The following is a 16,591-nucleotide window of genomic DNA, read 5'->3' as shown; positions in this document are numbered from 1 at the left end:
AATCTTATTCTCTATGGAAACTAAGTCTTTTTAAGGCAGGAAAAGTAGCTGTCAAATATATTACTGCACCAGACAGCAGTCCTTATGAAAGCGGGCGTAGAATGTATATGCCAGTGAAAGTGCAGAGGTAGGATATTGTCTGGTTTGGAGATTTGCCAGCAGAAGACTAGCATTTTAGTTGCTGTGAAGTCTTATCACAGTAATAATCTTGAGAGAGAGTTGAGTGCATATTTTCCTTTAAGGGAAAATTTAACTCTATAATTTTCAAAACCTCAAAGCAGTGATGTTTAGTTGGCAGCAAAAATCCTGAGTGAGACCCAAATATGAAACTTTTATGCATATTAGTCTTCCCTATGCCTAGGGAAATTGTTATTATTTTAAGGCATAGGAGTTCACACATTTTTATTAGTATGTGCTCAGAATACTGTTTAACACTTAGCAGCTCCCATAGACATATTAAATTTGCTTTAGAAATATTCTGTCTGGTCATGTCCAATGCTAAGGATGATGCCTACACTGTTTGCAGCTTGACACTTGCAAATAAGCTATTAATTCAGATGTGCTTGCCAACTTGCTGTGTAACGTCTGAATTCATCCAGGCAATACCACTGAAAGTATGTATGGAGAAGTAGTCCAGCAGTGTTTGTACCACTGCTGATCCAAATGTCTGACCTACCTGGCTGAAATGAGACAAAAAGGTAATTTACTAGAGAAAAAGAAAGTCAAAACTGATTTAAAAACATTTTTCGCTTCTGTACTCCTGTAGTTGCATGTCTTCTTTACACATAGGGTGGCAAATTTCCTTTGTCCTCCATTTTAGATGACAGTGGGTTAGCAATGAGATTATTCTAAATTTAGCCTTAGAAAAGCACTTTTTGGATAATTTCTTTTTGGAGGGAAAAAAAAAAAAAAGAAAAGATCACAGAAATAACTGGCAGCAGGCAAGCATACAATGTGTTGGCTGCTGTTTGAAGTCATCTGTCCAGGTCTTCTGGCCCTGAAACTTGCTGCTATGTGTGAGATAACCCAGTCTCCTGTCACCATTTCACAAGGAGTGTGGTACAACTCTGGAACTCCCAGAGAGGGAGCAGCATCTCTGTCCTTGGGGTTTTATAAGACTTAGCCAGACAAAGCCACGGCTAACTTGATTGTACTCCCTTCTAGTGGGATATTGGACTGCATGACCCCAGAGGAAGAAATAAATTATCTTATTTTACTTCTATTTTCATATTTAAGCTTAGACATGTGTATTGAAATCTGCCCATGGAGCACAGTCAGAAGTAGAATAACACTGTGAATGAAAACACATTGTTAAATGAGGAGCAAAAAGGAATAATGAATACTTTCGAAAGACAAACAATGCCAGTTACTTTACATTTTTCCATTTATGACTGCAAACTCTGCCTGGGAAAGATGCCGAGATAAGAAATGCTGGTCTCTGTACTGAATGTAAACAGATAGCTGAGCAGCAAAATGATGTCAAAATGCTCTTCTGGAGCCAGTGACTATTTATACTTAAGACCTGAAGTGGGAAGAAAAGAAGAAAAAAGAAAAAAAATTAGAAACTTTTTTCCCCGGAACTCCACATGCTGCAGCTACTGCCTATTTGTGAGTTTGCAAGTCTGACAATCTGAAAATCTGAGTCAAAATGCCAAAGAGATTGAAATAAGTGAGTCACAGGTTGCTGTTCACTGTGCTGAAGACATAGCTTTGCTTGTAGAAAGAAAGTAAGAGCTGAATGGCTGTGAGGGACAACATTTGTAATGAATTTTGCTGGCTACCTAGACAAGTTTTGTCCAACATTTGTACTCTTTTATAGGGTATCTTAAACTATAGGAGCCTTAAGCTACCACACGTGCAATGGCATTTGGAACGCAGGCCTAGGTGAGATTGATTATTTTTCTTTAAGAAAACAAATTCAAACCAGAGTCAAAGAGAACAGTAGGGAGAAATTGTTCACTGTGAATTCATCATGAAAGCTTTCACGCTACACAGGACTGGGAATCTTGTCACGTTAGGAAAAAGGTTTTACCTTCGGCAGTAAATCAAAATGATGACTCCAATGATAGTTTCTCATCTCCTCAAACACTTGCATCAATATTTTTGTTGGACAGTGGGGAATCAAGTATCTTTCAGTTGAATTTGAAAAAGTAGCTCCTTTCTGGAATTCAAAACAACTATTTATTATCAGTTTAGATTAGTGTATAAGAAAAATATTATGATGTGAACATAACATCAGACATTCTGAGGTTGTTACTGTGTAAATCCTCACTTCAAATGTGGCATTAATATAGATTTTCACATTGAAAGAGGGAGTGGAAATGGCGTTTCACAAAAGCGTCAGACTTAACTGTGCTGTAAAGTTTCATGAGCTGCTTTAGACAGCAGAAATAAAAAATAACAGCAAAAAGTTCCTGGATAATGCAGATCTAGTTAACTTCTGGTTTTTTGTCTTTCATTCCACACAATTAGATATTTATTACCATGACAGTAGAAAATTAGCTGAAATATTCAAAACTACAAGGGTCATCATCACAGTATGTTTTACTCTGCTGTTAGCAGAGATAGCGTTTTTCCTGTTGTAGGCGCTTTCCATAGAGCAAAATATTCTTTGATATGAAGGAAAACAGTTCTAGCTTAACACTTACGCCAATGGATTTTGAATACATTTTAACTTTAATTTTCACGGTAAGTTACTTATGTTTTTTCATGCTTATCAGAGCAGATATTTGAGTCGTTATTTTAATTCACTTATTGTTATTCAAATTGATATTTTTATTGTCAAGACAATTAACAATTAATGAAGTGGGAATTGGATCCACTAAAGATCAGAGCTGATTTCTTTTTAACTAATTTACGAGACTTTAGACACCTAGCTCACTGACCTTTTTATTGATAAACATCTTGCTGCTTCCTAATAATACTGAACGAACCACAAATCACAAATTGCTCATTGCTAAGTGCTCCTGAGCACTTCAACTGATGAAGTACTGAAACGCGCCCACATTGATATACAGATTCCTATTACCTGAAAACAGTATAATATTAACCCCCAATTCTGAAAGTTAGTTTTGGAAAGGAAGAAATGATAAAAGCTTCATTGTTATTTTAAAGAGCGGCTTGTACTTGCACATAAATATGTCAGGTATATTGGTCTGCACTGCTCTAGGTAGTGCAGAAACATGTAATATATGAGAGCCTTCTATAGAAAAGCAGCTTCTGATATTAAAGAGCAGTTATAGCTGATGAATAAGAACACAAGTCAGTATGAGTGGAGGTAAACAGAAGACATCATGTGGAAACAAATAGGAAAGATTGTATAAAAATTTTGCAATGGTGTCAAAGTAATGCTGCTGTATTTCTGCTGTGGGATTTCTAAGCAGAAAAGTGTGCAACTGCTTCCTGAAGAGCAAGCATAACCATGTGTTCAAGATCAATTTCTACTGTGCATGTCCTATACAATCGATCTATTAACATGCTAGTGATATAATGCATCCGTAGCACTTACTGCAGAATTGTAAACTGAATACACATGATAGCAGCAAGTCTAATGCAAAATTCTGGATTTTCTAGACCAGTGTTACAGAGTTTATCTGTAGCCATGCAGGAACTCTGACTTCCAGACAAAAGGAAGGTTTGGTCAAATGGCCACACTAACAAGACTCTCTCTGAAATAAAACATGGGGTTGGAAAAGAGTATGTGCATATGAAAATCGTCCTCTGATTTGCAGTTTGTTGTCTATTGTATTGCAGTATTACGTGAGGTCTTTAAACTGTTTGGGTCCCCATTCTACTGTGTGCAAATAAGTGGTTTGTATCTCTTCTAAGAGCAGGTTACTCTTTCAGAAAGAGTAACATGTCATATCTTTTAGGTTATTTGTATCTGTTCTCATGAGTTTTCATAGAAAATGTTTATAATTAAAATAAATTTCAGTGGAATTTTCCCACACAGAGGAACTATGCAACAAGAATTATATGTAGCCTGCAGAAAATATTTCACTATTGGAGTCTTAGAATTCAAGTTTGGTAGAGGATGACATAGAAAAGAACATGTAACACAACTTGTAAAGACAAAAAGGCAAGATCAGCTAGACTTTTTTTTGGTACACCAATAGACATCTACAACTACTTGTGAGAAGAGTGCTACTTATGCAGAAATAGTAAATTACTCTCAGCAGTAGAAATCAGTATTGTTTAGCAGTATGTCATCTTTCTGAAAACATACTGCTGTGTTTACTTAGACACTATAAGACAGTAAAGAGAAATCCTGCATTTTAATATCCTCTTTCCTACTCTAACCTTTTCTCAGTAGGTAAAATGCTGCAATAAGTATATTCTTCAGGGAGACCTTCCACGACTGGCAGTCGAAGAGATAAATGCAAGAGCTATACCAACAAGTTAGAAAGGACAGAGCAGAGCCTCCTCATCTCAGAGCTGACAGGGCACCAGAGCAAAGATGTTGGGCAGAGACGTGCCTGAAAGATGTGCCTCCTAGAGCCATCCAGGAATGTAAAACTCAGAAAGGTAGCATAAAGCCATGTACATTCTCATACATGTGTTGCACAGAATTTCCTTGTTCACAGCTTCTGTGTAAAGTGTTTATCTTTTTTTTTTCTAGTTTTATCTAGTTTATCTTTTAATTTGTCTCCTCTCTACCTTAAATAAATAGCAAATATGATTTACCTTTATCTTCTTCTAAGAGATAAGTAGCTTTATATTTTGCTTATCTGAATGTTTGCTTTACAAATCAATACAAGGCTCATTTCCTGTGTCTGATGAGGGTTTTGGATGAGCAACAACATTGTTGGGACCAGTTGAAGCATTCCTCGTTCCATTCCAAAAAACCTGCTGAACAGGCATGACATCAAGCACTGTGGTTTAGGAGAACTTGCATGCACTTTCTGGTTTGGATTAGCAGGTATGTCACACTGAATTTATCATAGTCATTTTCACACTGTTGGGTGTTATCAGCCATTACTTTCACAAGCACTTCCTGAAGTCTTGAATAGCTGTTGAAAGTAGATTTTATTTTTCTATATCCAGAAAAGAAAATATAAGAAGATATTTCATGGTTCTTATGTAGTGGAGGGAAAGAAGCAGAGAAGATCTTAACCAGCAGATAGATGAGCTGCTGCCCATATTGATGATTTGAAAAAGAAGTCTGTGAGTGATTCTGTCACCAAGTAGAGATCATGACAGGTAGTGTCTCCTTCACATAAAGTTGCACACTTGAATTCAACATCAGACAGAGAAAAATCTGCTGTACTAGTACAATTATATTGTTCTCCATATACAGTTATATCGTTCTCCCATATAAAAATAAAACACTTATTCCTCCAAAATTTATTGGCCCTTATAATCCACAGAGTGTAAATCTGCCATGTAACATAAACTACCTCACAGTGTTATTCCAAGAAAGGAACCAAAAATGTTCAAAATCTAATGCATTTGTGTATATTAATAGTAAGCTTAATACAAGCCTGTCTTGCTACTCTGTCAGCTACTACTTACCTCTTGTTACCATGACAATTCAGCAACTTAATATCCTCACCAGAATCTACTTCAGGAAATAAATCCATCTGATGGGCTGGTTAAAAAAAAAAAGGAAAACTCATCATCCTACATATAAAAAGAGAAAGTCACAGTTTAATACCAGAAGAAGCCTGATGAATCAACAAAATAGCAAAGTGTATTAAAATATCAGGTATAGTCTGAATTGTTGAAGAGACGTTCTTCACACAGATTTCATCTTTAGACGGTTGCCTTCAAATGCAAAAATTGACAAAATGAAGCTTTTGTTTTTTCAGTAGCAGGTCAGCCACAGATTCCTGTTTGTCTAACAGTAATTTCTCCAGCATATTTTCATGCAGCTGTCATTTTCTACCAGCTAAAGCCAATCAAAGTTTCAGATAAATTATTTCTGAAGGACATTCTTCAGAAAAGCACCTACATTAGGAGAAAGTAAGAGATAATGTTTCAAACTAGATAAAACAACATGACTAAGATGGCTTTGGAAGCTCACATAGTTCAGCCACTACGGTGGAGATGAATTGTAAAGACAGATTTGCATCCTTTGTCAGCTCATTGACAGACGTTATTTGTTCATTGTTTCCTCATTCTTCATTATGCCTGTACATTGTTTACTCCCTCATGCCAAAAAGAAGGAAGGAGCAAAGCAAAAATCAATTACTTAAACTTGTGTTAGGCTAGTCTCAGTACACAACCAACCAGACCTGCCAAAAAGCAGGTTAAGTCTGTTGTTATAGATTTAACAATTTTATGGTACGCTGTCGTAAGTCCTACGTTACTCTAAAATAATCCTCTGCCATTGAGTTGAAATAGATTCACTCAATCTAAAGTTCTTTCCATCTTTTTTTTTGTGAATGCAGTTTTGAATAACTATGAGCCTTCTGAAACAGCCATTAGCAATGTCTCTTCATAGTCTACAACCCGAGTATCTGACCAATAAGCTGTTCCAGCATCACCTAGACTACGTAAGTCTTCAGAATAAGAAATAGCTGAAATTTAGGTCACAGCCCTAGACTGAAAGGAGTAGCTAACATTTAATTCAAAGGATTCATATTTACAAGACACATAGACACATTTTTAAAGGAATTTCTAGAACCACAGGTTTGTTTCCAGAGGTGTTGGAAGAAATATTGCATGTCATAGGATGAAGCTGAATACACATAGCAAGGTGCTGTTCACACAGGGAATTGAACAGATTGAAGAGCATGAAAACACATGGTGAGAACCATAATGCATTGTAAAAGTAGTCAATAAGGATAAGTCTGAAAAAATGTCTATGCAGTTTACAGCTTATTTAGTTTCCCTGCAATCACAAGTTCATTTCAAATGCAATACAAATTACCATGCTAAAACTTTGCATTCTGTAAATTCTCCTGCCTATAACAAATCCTACAGGTCACTCGTATTTCAGTGGATAAGGAGTTGGCTGGATGGTTCCACTCAAAGAGTTGTGGTCAATGGCTTGGTGTCCAAGTGGAGACCAGTGACGAGTGGCATTCCTCAGGGGTTGGTATTGGAATCGACCCTGTTTTACATCTTTGTTGATGACATGGACAGTGGACTTGCACCCTCAGCAAGTTTGCTGATGACACTAAGCTGTGTGGTGCGGTTAACACACTGGAGGGAAGGAATGCCATCCAGAGGGACCTTGGCAGACTGCAGAGGTGGGCCATGCAAACCTCATGAGGTTCAACAAGGCCAAATGCCTGCACCTGGATTGGGGCAAACTCCAGTATCAATACAAGCTGGAGGATGGAGGGATTGAGAGCAGCCCTGCAGAGAAATTACCAGTGGATGAAAAGCTAGACATGAGCTGACAATGTGTGCTCACAGTCCAGAAGGCCAATCATATCCTGCGATGCATCAAAAGAAACATGGCCAGCAGGTCGAGGGAGGTGATTCTGCCCATCTACTCTGCTCTCATGAGACCCAGTCTGGAGTACTACGTCCAGCTCTCTCAATAGAGGAGAGATGTGACCTGCTGGAGTGAGACCAGAGGAGGGCCACAAAAATGATCAGAGGGCTGGAGCAGCTCTCCTATGAGGAAAGGCTGAGAGAGTTGAGGTTTTCGGTCTGGAGAAGAGAAGGCGCCAGAAAGACCTTGTAGCAGCCTTCCAGTAACTAAAGAGGGCTTATAACAAAGATGAGGACAGGCTTTTTAGCAGGGTCTTTTGCGATAGAACAAGGGCTAATGGTTTTAAATAGAAGGAGGTAGATTCAGACTTGATATAAGGAATTTTTTTTTTTATGATAAGGGTAGTGAAACACTGGAACAGGTTGCCCGGAGACCTTGTAGATGCCCCACCCCTGAAAATATTCAAGGCCAGGTTGGACGGGGCTCTGAGCAACCTGATCGAGTTGAAGATGTTCCTGCTCCTTGCAAGAGGCTTAGACTAGATTACATTTAATCGTCCCTTCCACCCCAAACTATTCTATGATTCTGTGAACTCATTGTAAAAGACTGTGTCAAAAATTTGTCTCAACATTGTTGAAACATCAAACCACCATCTGAGCAATGGCTTCCCATTATCTTGCAAGGCAACTCTCCCCCGCGCCTCCCCCCCCCCCCAGCATGTGCCCAGAGATACATAGCACCCGGTAATGGGCATGCATATCACCGCAAGGTGAGGGGTGCGGCTAGAAAAAACAGCTCTTGAAATACAGTGAAAACAACCAACGTAAAAGGGGAACATTTTTTAACGGAATACACTTCTTCTCTTCACTTCATTCATTCAATGGAATACACATTCGCCGGAATACACATCCACTGAACCAACATCGAGACGACCAACACCAGACGGATTGTCCCCCCATCAACTGAACTGAACTGTTGGGACGCCACAGCTCCGTGGTGGTAGCTATTACAATCGAAACTCTTTCCCCTCTTTCCTTTCTCTCCTCTCTCTTCCATTTACAAACTTCTTGTCACGTTAATGAAGTTACCTGGCACTTGACTCCGTTTTGAGTCTTAATTCTGTTCCCGAGAATACGAACAAAACCACGCTCCGGTGTGTGAGAGGTCGGTCCAGCGCCCCTAGCCTCCCAGACTCATCTGAGGTCAGCTAGAACGCAAGGGGGCCTTCCTCTCATCCAAAATTGGAATGTGACACTCATGAACCACAGTTCTCTGTCAGATGCGTAGAAGTTGTTCTTCCTGTTGCACTGCTACATGTGAAAAGAGGATTACATCTTTGGGGCAGAGGACATGCAATATTTCCTGTGTGAGTGCAGGAACACAACAATAATCTTCTCTACATCAGTGCACTGATAGTAATGTGAACTACAGAAGCAGCTTTAGGAGTGAACGCTAAAGACGAAAAGGCTATTTCTATGAAATGAAAGCCTGTGACAAGTATTTTAGCCCATGGAATATGCTTATGTTTGCAATATGTGAACTAGAATTTTGGCTTTGGAAAGTCTCCTCACGTTTGACCAGAAACCTCTGCAGTACATTTGAACAGTATGATTTGATGCCAGCAGTGAAGAAAGGGAATTTTCTTAACTGTAATGTTGCCACTGACAAAAGGAAAATAATTGAATATGTCCTAAGACAGTCTCTTCTAAGACTGATCTGTACTTATTTTATACCCACCTTTTCCATCCCGGTTATTCTTGCTCTTTCCTCTGTCATATTTCTTTCTGAACATTTAAATTGCTATTTCTTCCAAGAATGTAAATGATCTTGGGACCACAAGTACAACCCATTGGAATAGCATCTTCCCAATAATGTGGCGTATCACAAAGGCTGAAGTCCTTGGAAAATACATAGACCTCCCTGCTAAAGACTGCTTTCTCTTCCAGACTTTGAAAACCACCTCTTCTGTTAAAAGACACTCTTGGTGGAAAGCATGCTTGTCATCCAGTCTTATTCTTTCCGAATGACATATTTTCCATTTCTAACTATTTCTGCTGGTTGATCAGCTCCCAGTCAGCTTGGCCAGTTTTACTGTGGTCTTGCCAAGCTGACATCAGAGCTGTAATGTTTGTTCAAATTAATTGTATGTTTGCAAATAACATTTGTCTGAGGTACAGCTGATATATTTTAAAGATGTGAATCCTAACTGAAAAAAATCCATAGAGTTTGGTATTTAAAGTCTGGTTATGACTTTTCTGCAGATTTTACTGGAGCTTTTGCTTTTTCTACAATAAACAGGATCCTTAGACCCTTTAATGTATTTTAGTATATTCTAGGAGAGCATTGAGGAACATGACTAGTAATTATAATTCATCTGTTCTTTAAAGTTTGTGATTGAGATTGATCAACAAAGATAATTATTCACCAGTTTGTTAATTCTTCAGTCAGTAGATAAAAAAGAAAAAAAAATATTATTTTGGGGCTGGGAACTTGCAAGAGTACATGCATCTTCCTAGTCTAGTCTAGCTCATAGATCTTTCTGGTGAAATTTGAAAGATCTTTCTGATCTTTCCTGTCATCATAGTGAAAAGATTAAATGACTCACCTAAAACACAGCTTATCTTTCAGCTAGTTAATTTTTGGGTTGCATTCTGAAAAGGTAATGCTTCAGGACACAGTGCTGAACAGCTCTAAGCTTAGCTCCATGGGAATAATGATGTAGAGACCAAAGGGAGAGACTTGCACTCAAGTACGTAGATTATCCTGATGTTTCCAGCCACCTAATAGCAAATTTTGATGTTACAGAGACTGAGAAAGAAAAACAGATCCTGGAAGACCTGAGTCCAGAGTAAGTACTCAATCTCAATAATCCCTAATTATTTTTCCTTGAGATGTGAACTCTATGTTATACTCTAGGCAGCGCGGGGCCAAGACCTTTCCACTGAATGTACTTTCAGTTTTATGAACTTCCAGTAGAATGAACTTTCCATTGTGCCAATACACTTTGATTAGTCATATCATTATGACTCTATGGTGAGCTTTTTTTTCAAACCAGCCAAACAAAATGGATTTAATAAGCTTCTTGCTGGATAATGGATTTTCACTGGGAAAAGCGGTCAGAGAGACAGCTCAGTTGAAAAAAAAAGACAAAGGAAACATGTTTGACAGTAAAATGTGTAATTGAACCATCTTTCGTAAATTGGTTTATTAAGCAGAAATTACAACTTGGAGTATCTCATCATGTTTTATATAATTCTACTAGATTATTGTTTTAAAAAGTATTTTTTTTTTCATTTATACAGTTCAGACTAGTAAACTCCTGTATCCTGATAGGAAGAGAAGAAATGGGTTTCCCAAGACTTCAGTAGGCTTACCTGATGTAAGATTTATATTTTGGAAGTGTTTTTTTTAAAAGGAATTACGAGAATTTGTTGCCACCATCTAGACTATGGTAGATTTTGACAGAAGATGTAATAGGAATACTTATTAAGCCTGATATTTAAAAAATGACAATCTAATAGAAAAGATAACCTTTTGCTAGGCAACAAAAAGATAGAAATTGAATCAGGATCATTTGGCACATCCACATAAACAATTCTTGGTCGTGCTAAGATCTTTGCAAATCTTTATTGTGTGCATGAGTTCTCTGCTACACTATTTCAGCCACAGCATCTTCTGAGGCACAGCTGTGACAATGGGGAGGGTTATCTATACTACCCTACTCCCAGACAAGCTGCCATGAAAGACTGATCCTCAGCTCTACACAGAGGACAACAATTTATTCCCTTGAGGAACATTGGCAGTGGCAAAGCCTAAAAAGAGAATTTTGGTCAACCATTTGTTTCAAGTGGAGCACCACAGTAATGCTGTGATAGCGCTGCAGTTCGCAGTCTAGCCCAGGGAACTCTGCACAGATCCCAGTCCCACAGTGTTGACATTCTCTATGGATTCTCAGCTTTTAGACTATCATCAACTTCATTTTCATTTAAGTAGCTTTTCTCCTGAAAAGCTAATGGAATGAAATATCCCATACGATCAATATTTTAAAATGAGTGTTGCCATTCCTCACATACAAGACTAATAGAACTACCATTAAAAACAGTGAAACAACATTTCAGTGACTGAAGTTATATAAGAGAATTTCCATCTTTAGTTTTGTTCTTCATTTGCTGAGTGAAGCACTGAACTCCCATGCTCTTTAAATATCCTCATTTGATGATCAAAAATGCGAGCGACGGAGGAACGTACGACAAAGACTCAATATGAGTAATAAGCGTAGTTCAATTTATTAGTCCTGGGTGCACATATTTATATTGCTAAGATAAAATATGCCTACTAGTCATTGCGTGATTGGCTTAAGCTCTAATGGTTACATTTGCATATCCCTCCTACTTGCAGTTAGCTAATTTGGAAAGTCCCGTACTTTTCATGTTTTCACTTTCTCAAAGTTGTTTGCGATCTTCTTCAAGCTTGCTTCGTTTACTTTCACACAGGAAGCTTCATTACTTTCTCACAGGCGGCCTCATTATTTTCTCACAGGTGGCTTCATTACTTTCTCACAAGCGGCTTCAGTGATGTCCTTGAGGCCTGCTGCTCACAAACATAACAATTCCATTTGGTCTGGATTGTTCACTAAATGTACCTGATACTCCAGGTATCCAACACAAAAATATTTTAACAGATCAAAGTCATTTAAATGAACAAAAACTCTTATATTGTGTTTATCCGCAATAATTTTTACTGTGATTTTTCCTATGCAAGTACTACTTTGACCTAAGAAACTCCTAAAAATCCAAGCTACTTATGGGAATTAACATTATAATTAGTAAAGAGGTAAAGAGGTAAAGAACAGTGTTATGTTCATTTTTCTTCTACTTTTTGATTCCAAGAGTAAACAAGAGTCATAACAGTTAGAGCTCTTGTGCATTTTAATTCTCATAAAAGTTATTTCTAAGACCTGAGGGACCTGCGACTTCTAATGAAAATGTTTTTAAGATGTCCAGCCATCCACATCACACAGCAGTTGCTATTGAAACCACAAGAATTCCCTCTTAATGAGCTTCAAACAGTTTCGAAAAGACTGGCAGTCACACCCTACAAATCATTTGAATTACACACCAGTTTTATTAACTGTAAGTGAAAGCTCACATGGCAGACAGAATATCCTCCAACACTGACTGTCCTAGAGCTGCAGCACGATCTCCATCCAGCAATAGCTTCCAATGACCACCAGTGTACACAAGTGGTCAGCAATACGACCATGTCTCCAATACACTAGAAGACTCAGGGCACTTGTCTTTGTTAGCTAAGAGAGGGAAACCTATGTCCTTTCCCTCAGATTAGTAGCATGTACAGTACTCTACTCATCCTTCAGGTGTGTGTGCTAAGGGAAGAAGAATGCTCAGACAACCATAGTGTGTACACTTTAAGCTAGATGAGCTCCCTCGTGGCAGCCATATATTAACCATATATTGACCCCACAAAAGTTCATGTTGGCCAACAGAGCTGAGCACGGGGAGGCTGGAACATCTGTTATTGCTACTGACATCCTTGTGGTGAGAAACTGTCCTACTGCCAAGACTTGCATTGTTTTCACCATAGTTTCTGTGGGCATAGTTCTGTATCTCAGATACTTAAAGAAGTCAAGCCTGTTTGAAACTGAATAATCAAGTGACATGACCACACCACAAACAACTCTGCAGATTCTGTGTCTGAGAGGATGTATTCTTATCATATAGGTGAATGTCTGATGGTTAGAGGAAACTATGGAAAAATTCTATTGTTCAACTGACATGTTAAAACCAGAGGAAAAAAATATCTTTCCTGACACCTGCAGAAGTTAACTGATGCAGTCCTTGAATAAAAAAAAAAATAAGGAATTTCTTATTGCTTGCATATGAATACAAGGGCTGAATTATAATAGCAAAGAAAGGATTTGGGTTTCTCTTTGGTTGGTTGGTTGGGTTTTTTTAAATATATATGAATAAAAGTGACACACATAGAAAAAGAAGGAAATGTATAAGCTAGGAAACAGTTCTTTTCTTTTTTCTCCACCTGAACAACCCTCTACTCTTTAAGCTGCCCTTACATTCCTACGGCATGTCCTGTCTTGCGGATAAATTAATCAGCCTATGCAGAATTTCAAAACCTTAAAATAAGTGATAGAATCTCTGCTTTTCTATATCTCAGCTCTATGTCTCTATACTTGGCTTCAAGCTACTCCTATCCCCTCATCAAAGTGAGAGCAATTCTCTTTTTCTCTGAACAGTGGTCCTTGAAGGGTATTTATTGATACTTATCTGTTCCTATCTCATTTTGGCCCTAGCTACAAGGCAGCCCTGAGTACTCCATGTCATCTGTCTCTTATTGTCTTAAAGATGTTTCATGTCTACAGCTGCTGAAATTCACCAGTCAGAAATTGGCCTGATTCAAAAATCATTCACTTCAGAGAGCCTAAATTTAAGCCAGAATCATGACTGGAATTTCAGAGCAGCTGCACCTTCCCACCTACGCAGAGTCATAAATCAAAACAAAAACATGATCCAAACACTTTTAAACTTCAGAGATTTTGAAAACTAAATGAAGATTAGGCCAGATTTTGAGATTCCCCTTGCACTTCCCCTCACAAAAATGTAGGCAGATATATAGAGGGGGGAAATTTCAGGACAACTAGAAGACGAACAGCCAACTCTTCTTTCTAAATATATAAAAAAGATGCATTTGATTGCCTTGTAAAGTGGTAGTAAAACTGGAAAAGCACTGTTAATTGTCCCTCTTGTATCATCATTTTGACAATGTCAGGTTAAAATGAATTCTCACTAAACCCTCTGGAGAGGTGAGGTCATCAGCATTATGACATTCCATTGATGACTTTACTCTTTCTGAACAGCAACTGATCAATAAAAACTCCAGGTTGGTCTGATTTGCAGCCACCTGATGTTCATAGTGTCAGGGCCATCCAGTCTTTCTCATTTATTCTGTCTTCTGGAAGTTACGTTAGTGCTTGTCCTGCAGTAAGGTACTGCAGTTTTCTTGCTTTCACGCTCCAGGCTCAATGTCTGATAATAAATCAAGTTCACTGTTGATTTGATAATTAGAAGAAAAAAAATAGCAGAGGTGGTACAGGTTTATCTTTAGAGTGACATTTCTCTCACATGTTTTGGAGACATTCTTCTGATAAACGTGTTCCTTTCCTCCACTTTCACTGTCTATAGTATAGACAATCAAACCAAGCATTGGTATTTTAAGTCCATCATGAAGCAATGACATGTTAAGTAGTAGATGCCTGAATTCTGTTACACTTTTGCAACAGGTTTCAGTGACAAAAGCATTGCATTCCAGGTGGCCAACTGCATTCTTTTGGTCTTGTAAGATTTATAAAAAAGAAACCTGTTGTGGTTTTGCTTAGTGAGGGGGGCAGGGCGGGGGTGGCTAAGGTGGTAGCTTCTGTAGGAAACTGCTAGAAGTTGCTCCCCTTTGTTCAGTGGACTTGGCCGGGCCTAGGGTGGACCCGCTGCTGGCCAAGGCCGAGCCAATTGGTAGCAGAATGTCCCGTGATAACGCCTCTGCGATAACGTATTTAAGAAGGGGAAAACAGAAGAAAAAAAAAAAAAGAGAAGTGAAGCAGCTGAGCAGGGGGTAGAGAGGGGGAGGCGCGAGCCTTATGGGCCTTGCAGGCCTCACCCTCTGGCCTCCCGCTGGGCAGCCGACTGGGCCCAACTCGGCCCAGCCTGGCTGCAAGAAGTGGAGTGGAGATGAGAAGTGAATAAGATGTAAAAAGGATCCTGAGAGGTGTCTGACAGCTTGTTGTGAGGAATGGCTGCAGATGCCAAGGTCGGTGAAGAAGAAGGGGGAGGAGTAATGTGGCCCTCCTCCACCCCTGCAGCCTGTGGTGATGACCATGGTGGAGCAGGTTGTCCCCCTGCAGCCCATGGAGGTCCACGGAGGGGCAGAGATCCACCTGCAGCCTGTGGAGGACCCCACGCCAGAGCAGGTGGAGGCCTGAAGGAGGCTATGGCCTGTGGAGGGCCCGCTGGGGCAGCTGTTCTGGAGGGACTGCACCCCGTGGAAGAGATGACCCACACCGGAGCAGTTTCACGAAGGACTGTGGCCCATGGGAGGGACCCCACGAAAGAGCAGAGGAGGAATGTGAGGAGTTCTTCCCCCGACAATGAAGCAGCAGCATGAAACAACGCGTGATGAACTGACCATGACCCCCATTCCCTTTTCCCCCCTGTGCCACTCGGGAGGGGAAGGTAGTAGAGATAATGTTAAGCCCGGGAAGAGGGATGTTATCTTGTTCCCTGTCTCATTCTCCTGCTAGTTTTAGAAATAAATGAATAGTTTTCCCCAAGTCGAGTCTGTTTTGCCTGTAACGGTAACTTTAAGGAGTTTCTCCCTGTCCTTATCTCAAACCTCGAGCCGTTTTTCTTATATCATCTCTCCCTATTCTCTCGGAGGGTGGGGGGAGCGAGAGAGAGACTGCATAGTCTAGTCCCGATCGGGGCTGAACTACGACAAAACCAAAAACCAAGACAAGACTGAGAAAAATAAAACTGTGACATAAAGGATGTTATTGATGATTATATAATCATCAATATCCATATGAAATTGCTTCTTTTCAGAAAGCAAGCATTTTACACAGTACTTTTCAGAGGGAGGAAACTGAATTAATAGAGTTATACATTTCCTGAATTAATATAGAAGTCATTAAAGGCAAAGATCTGAAATTCAGTGGTAAAATGTCTGGCTTGGAGCATACACATATAACAATCATCATATCATTACATTTTTGGATTATACTTATGAGGTTAAAAATATATGTTTGAATGTACCAAACAAGCCCAAAGTTAACAGTAGAGAAGGAAACAACTTCTACAACTTCTGACTAGAGGATGTTTTTAGAAAGTGGTTTTTTTCAATCTTCTGAGAAGGATGTTACCCAGATTGAGTCTGGGTAACATTGACCTGGTCTTCGAAGAGGTCCTTCCTCTGTGTGTTAATTACATTCATTACTTACATTAATTTTTACCGATGAGATTCAAGTCACACACACACAGATCCAAGATTCGTAGCCTGTTAGAAGGCTGATAAAACTCAGGAAATAGATGCTTATTGAATCAGATAAGTTTGAGTCTAATGCTACTTCAAGAACATGTAAGCTTAGTGTGGCAATGTACTTTATTGGTGATTTATGAACCTCCCGGA

The sequence above is a fragment of the Chlamydotis macqueenii genome, chromosome 2, assembly GCF_036417535.1.
Source record: "Chlamydotis macqueenii isolate bChlMac1 chromosome 2, bChlMac1.mat, whole genome shotgun sequence".
Lineage (NCBI taxonomy): Eukaryota > Metazoa > Chordata > Aves > Otidiformes > Otididae > Chlamydotis > Chlamydotis macqueenii.
Note: the sequence above shows the minus strand (reverse complement) of the source record.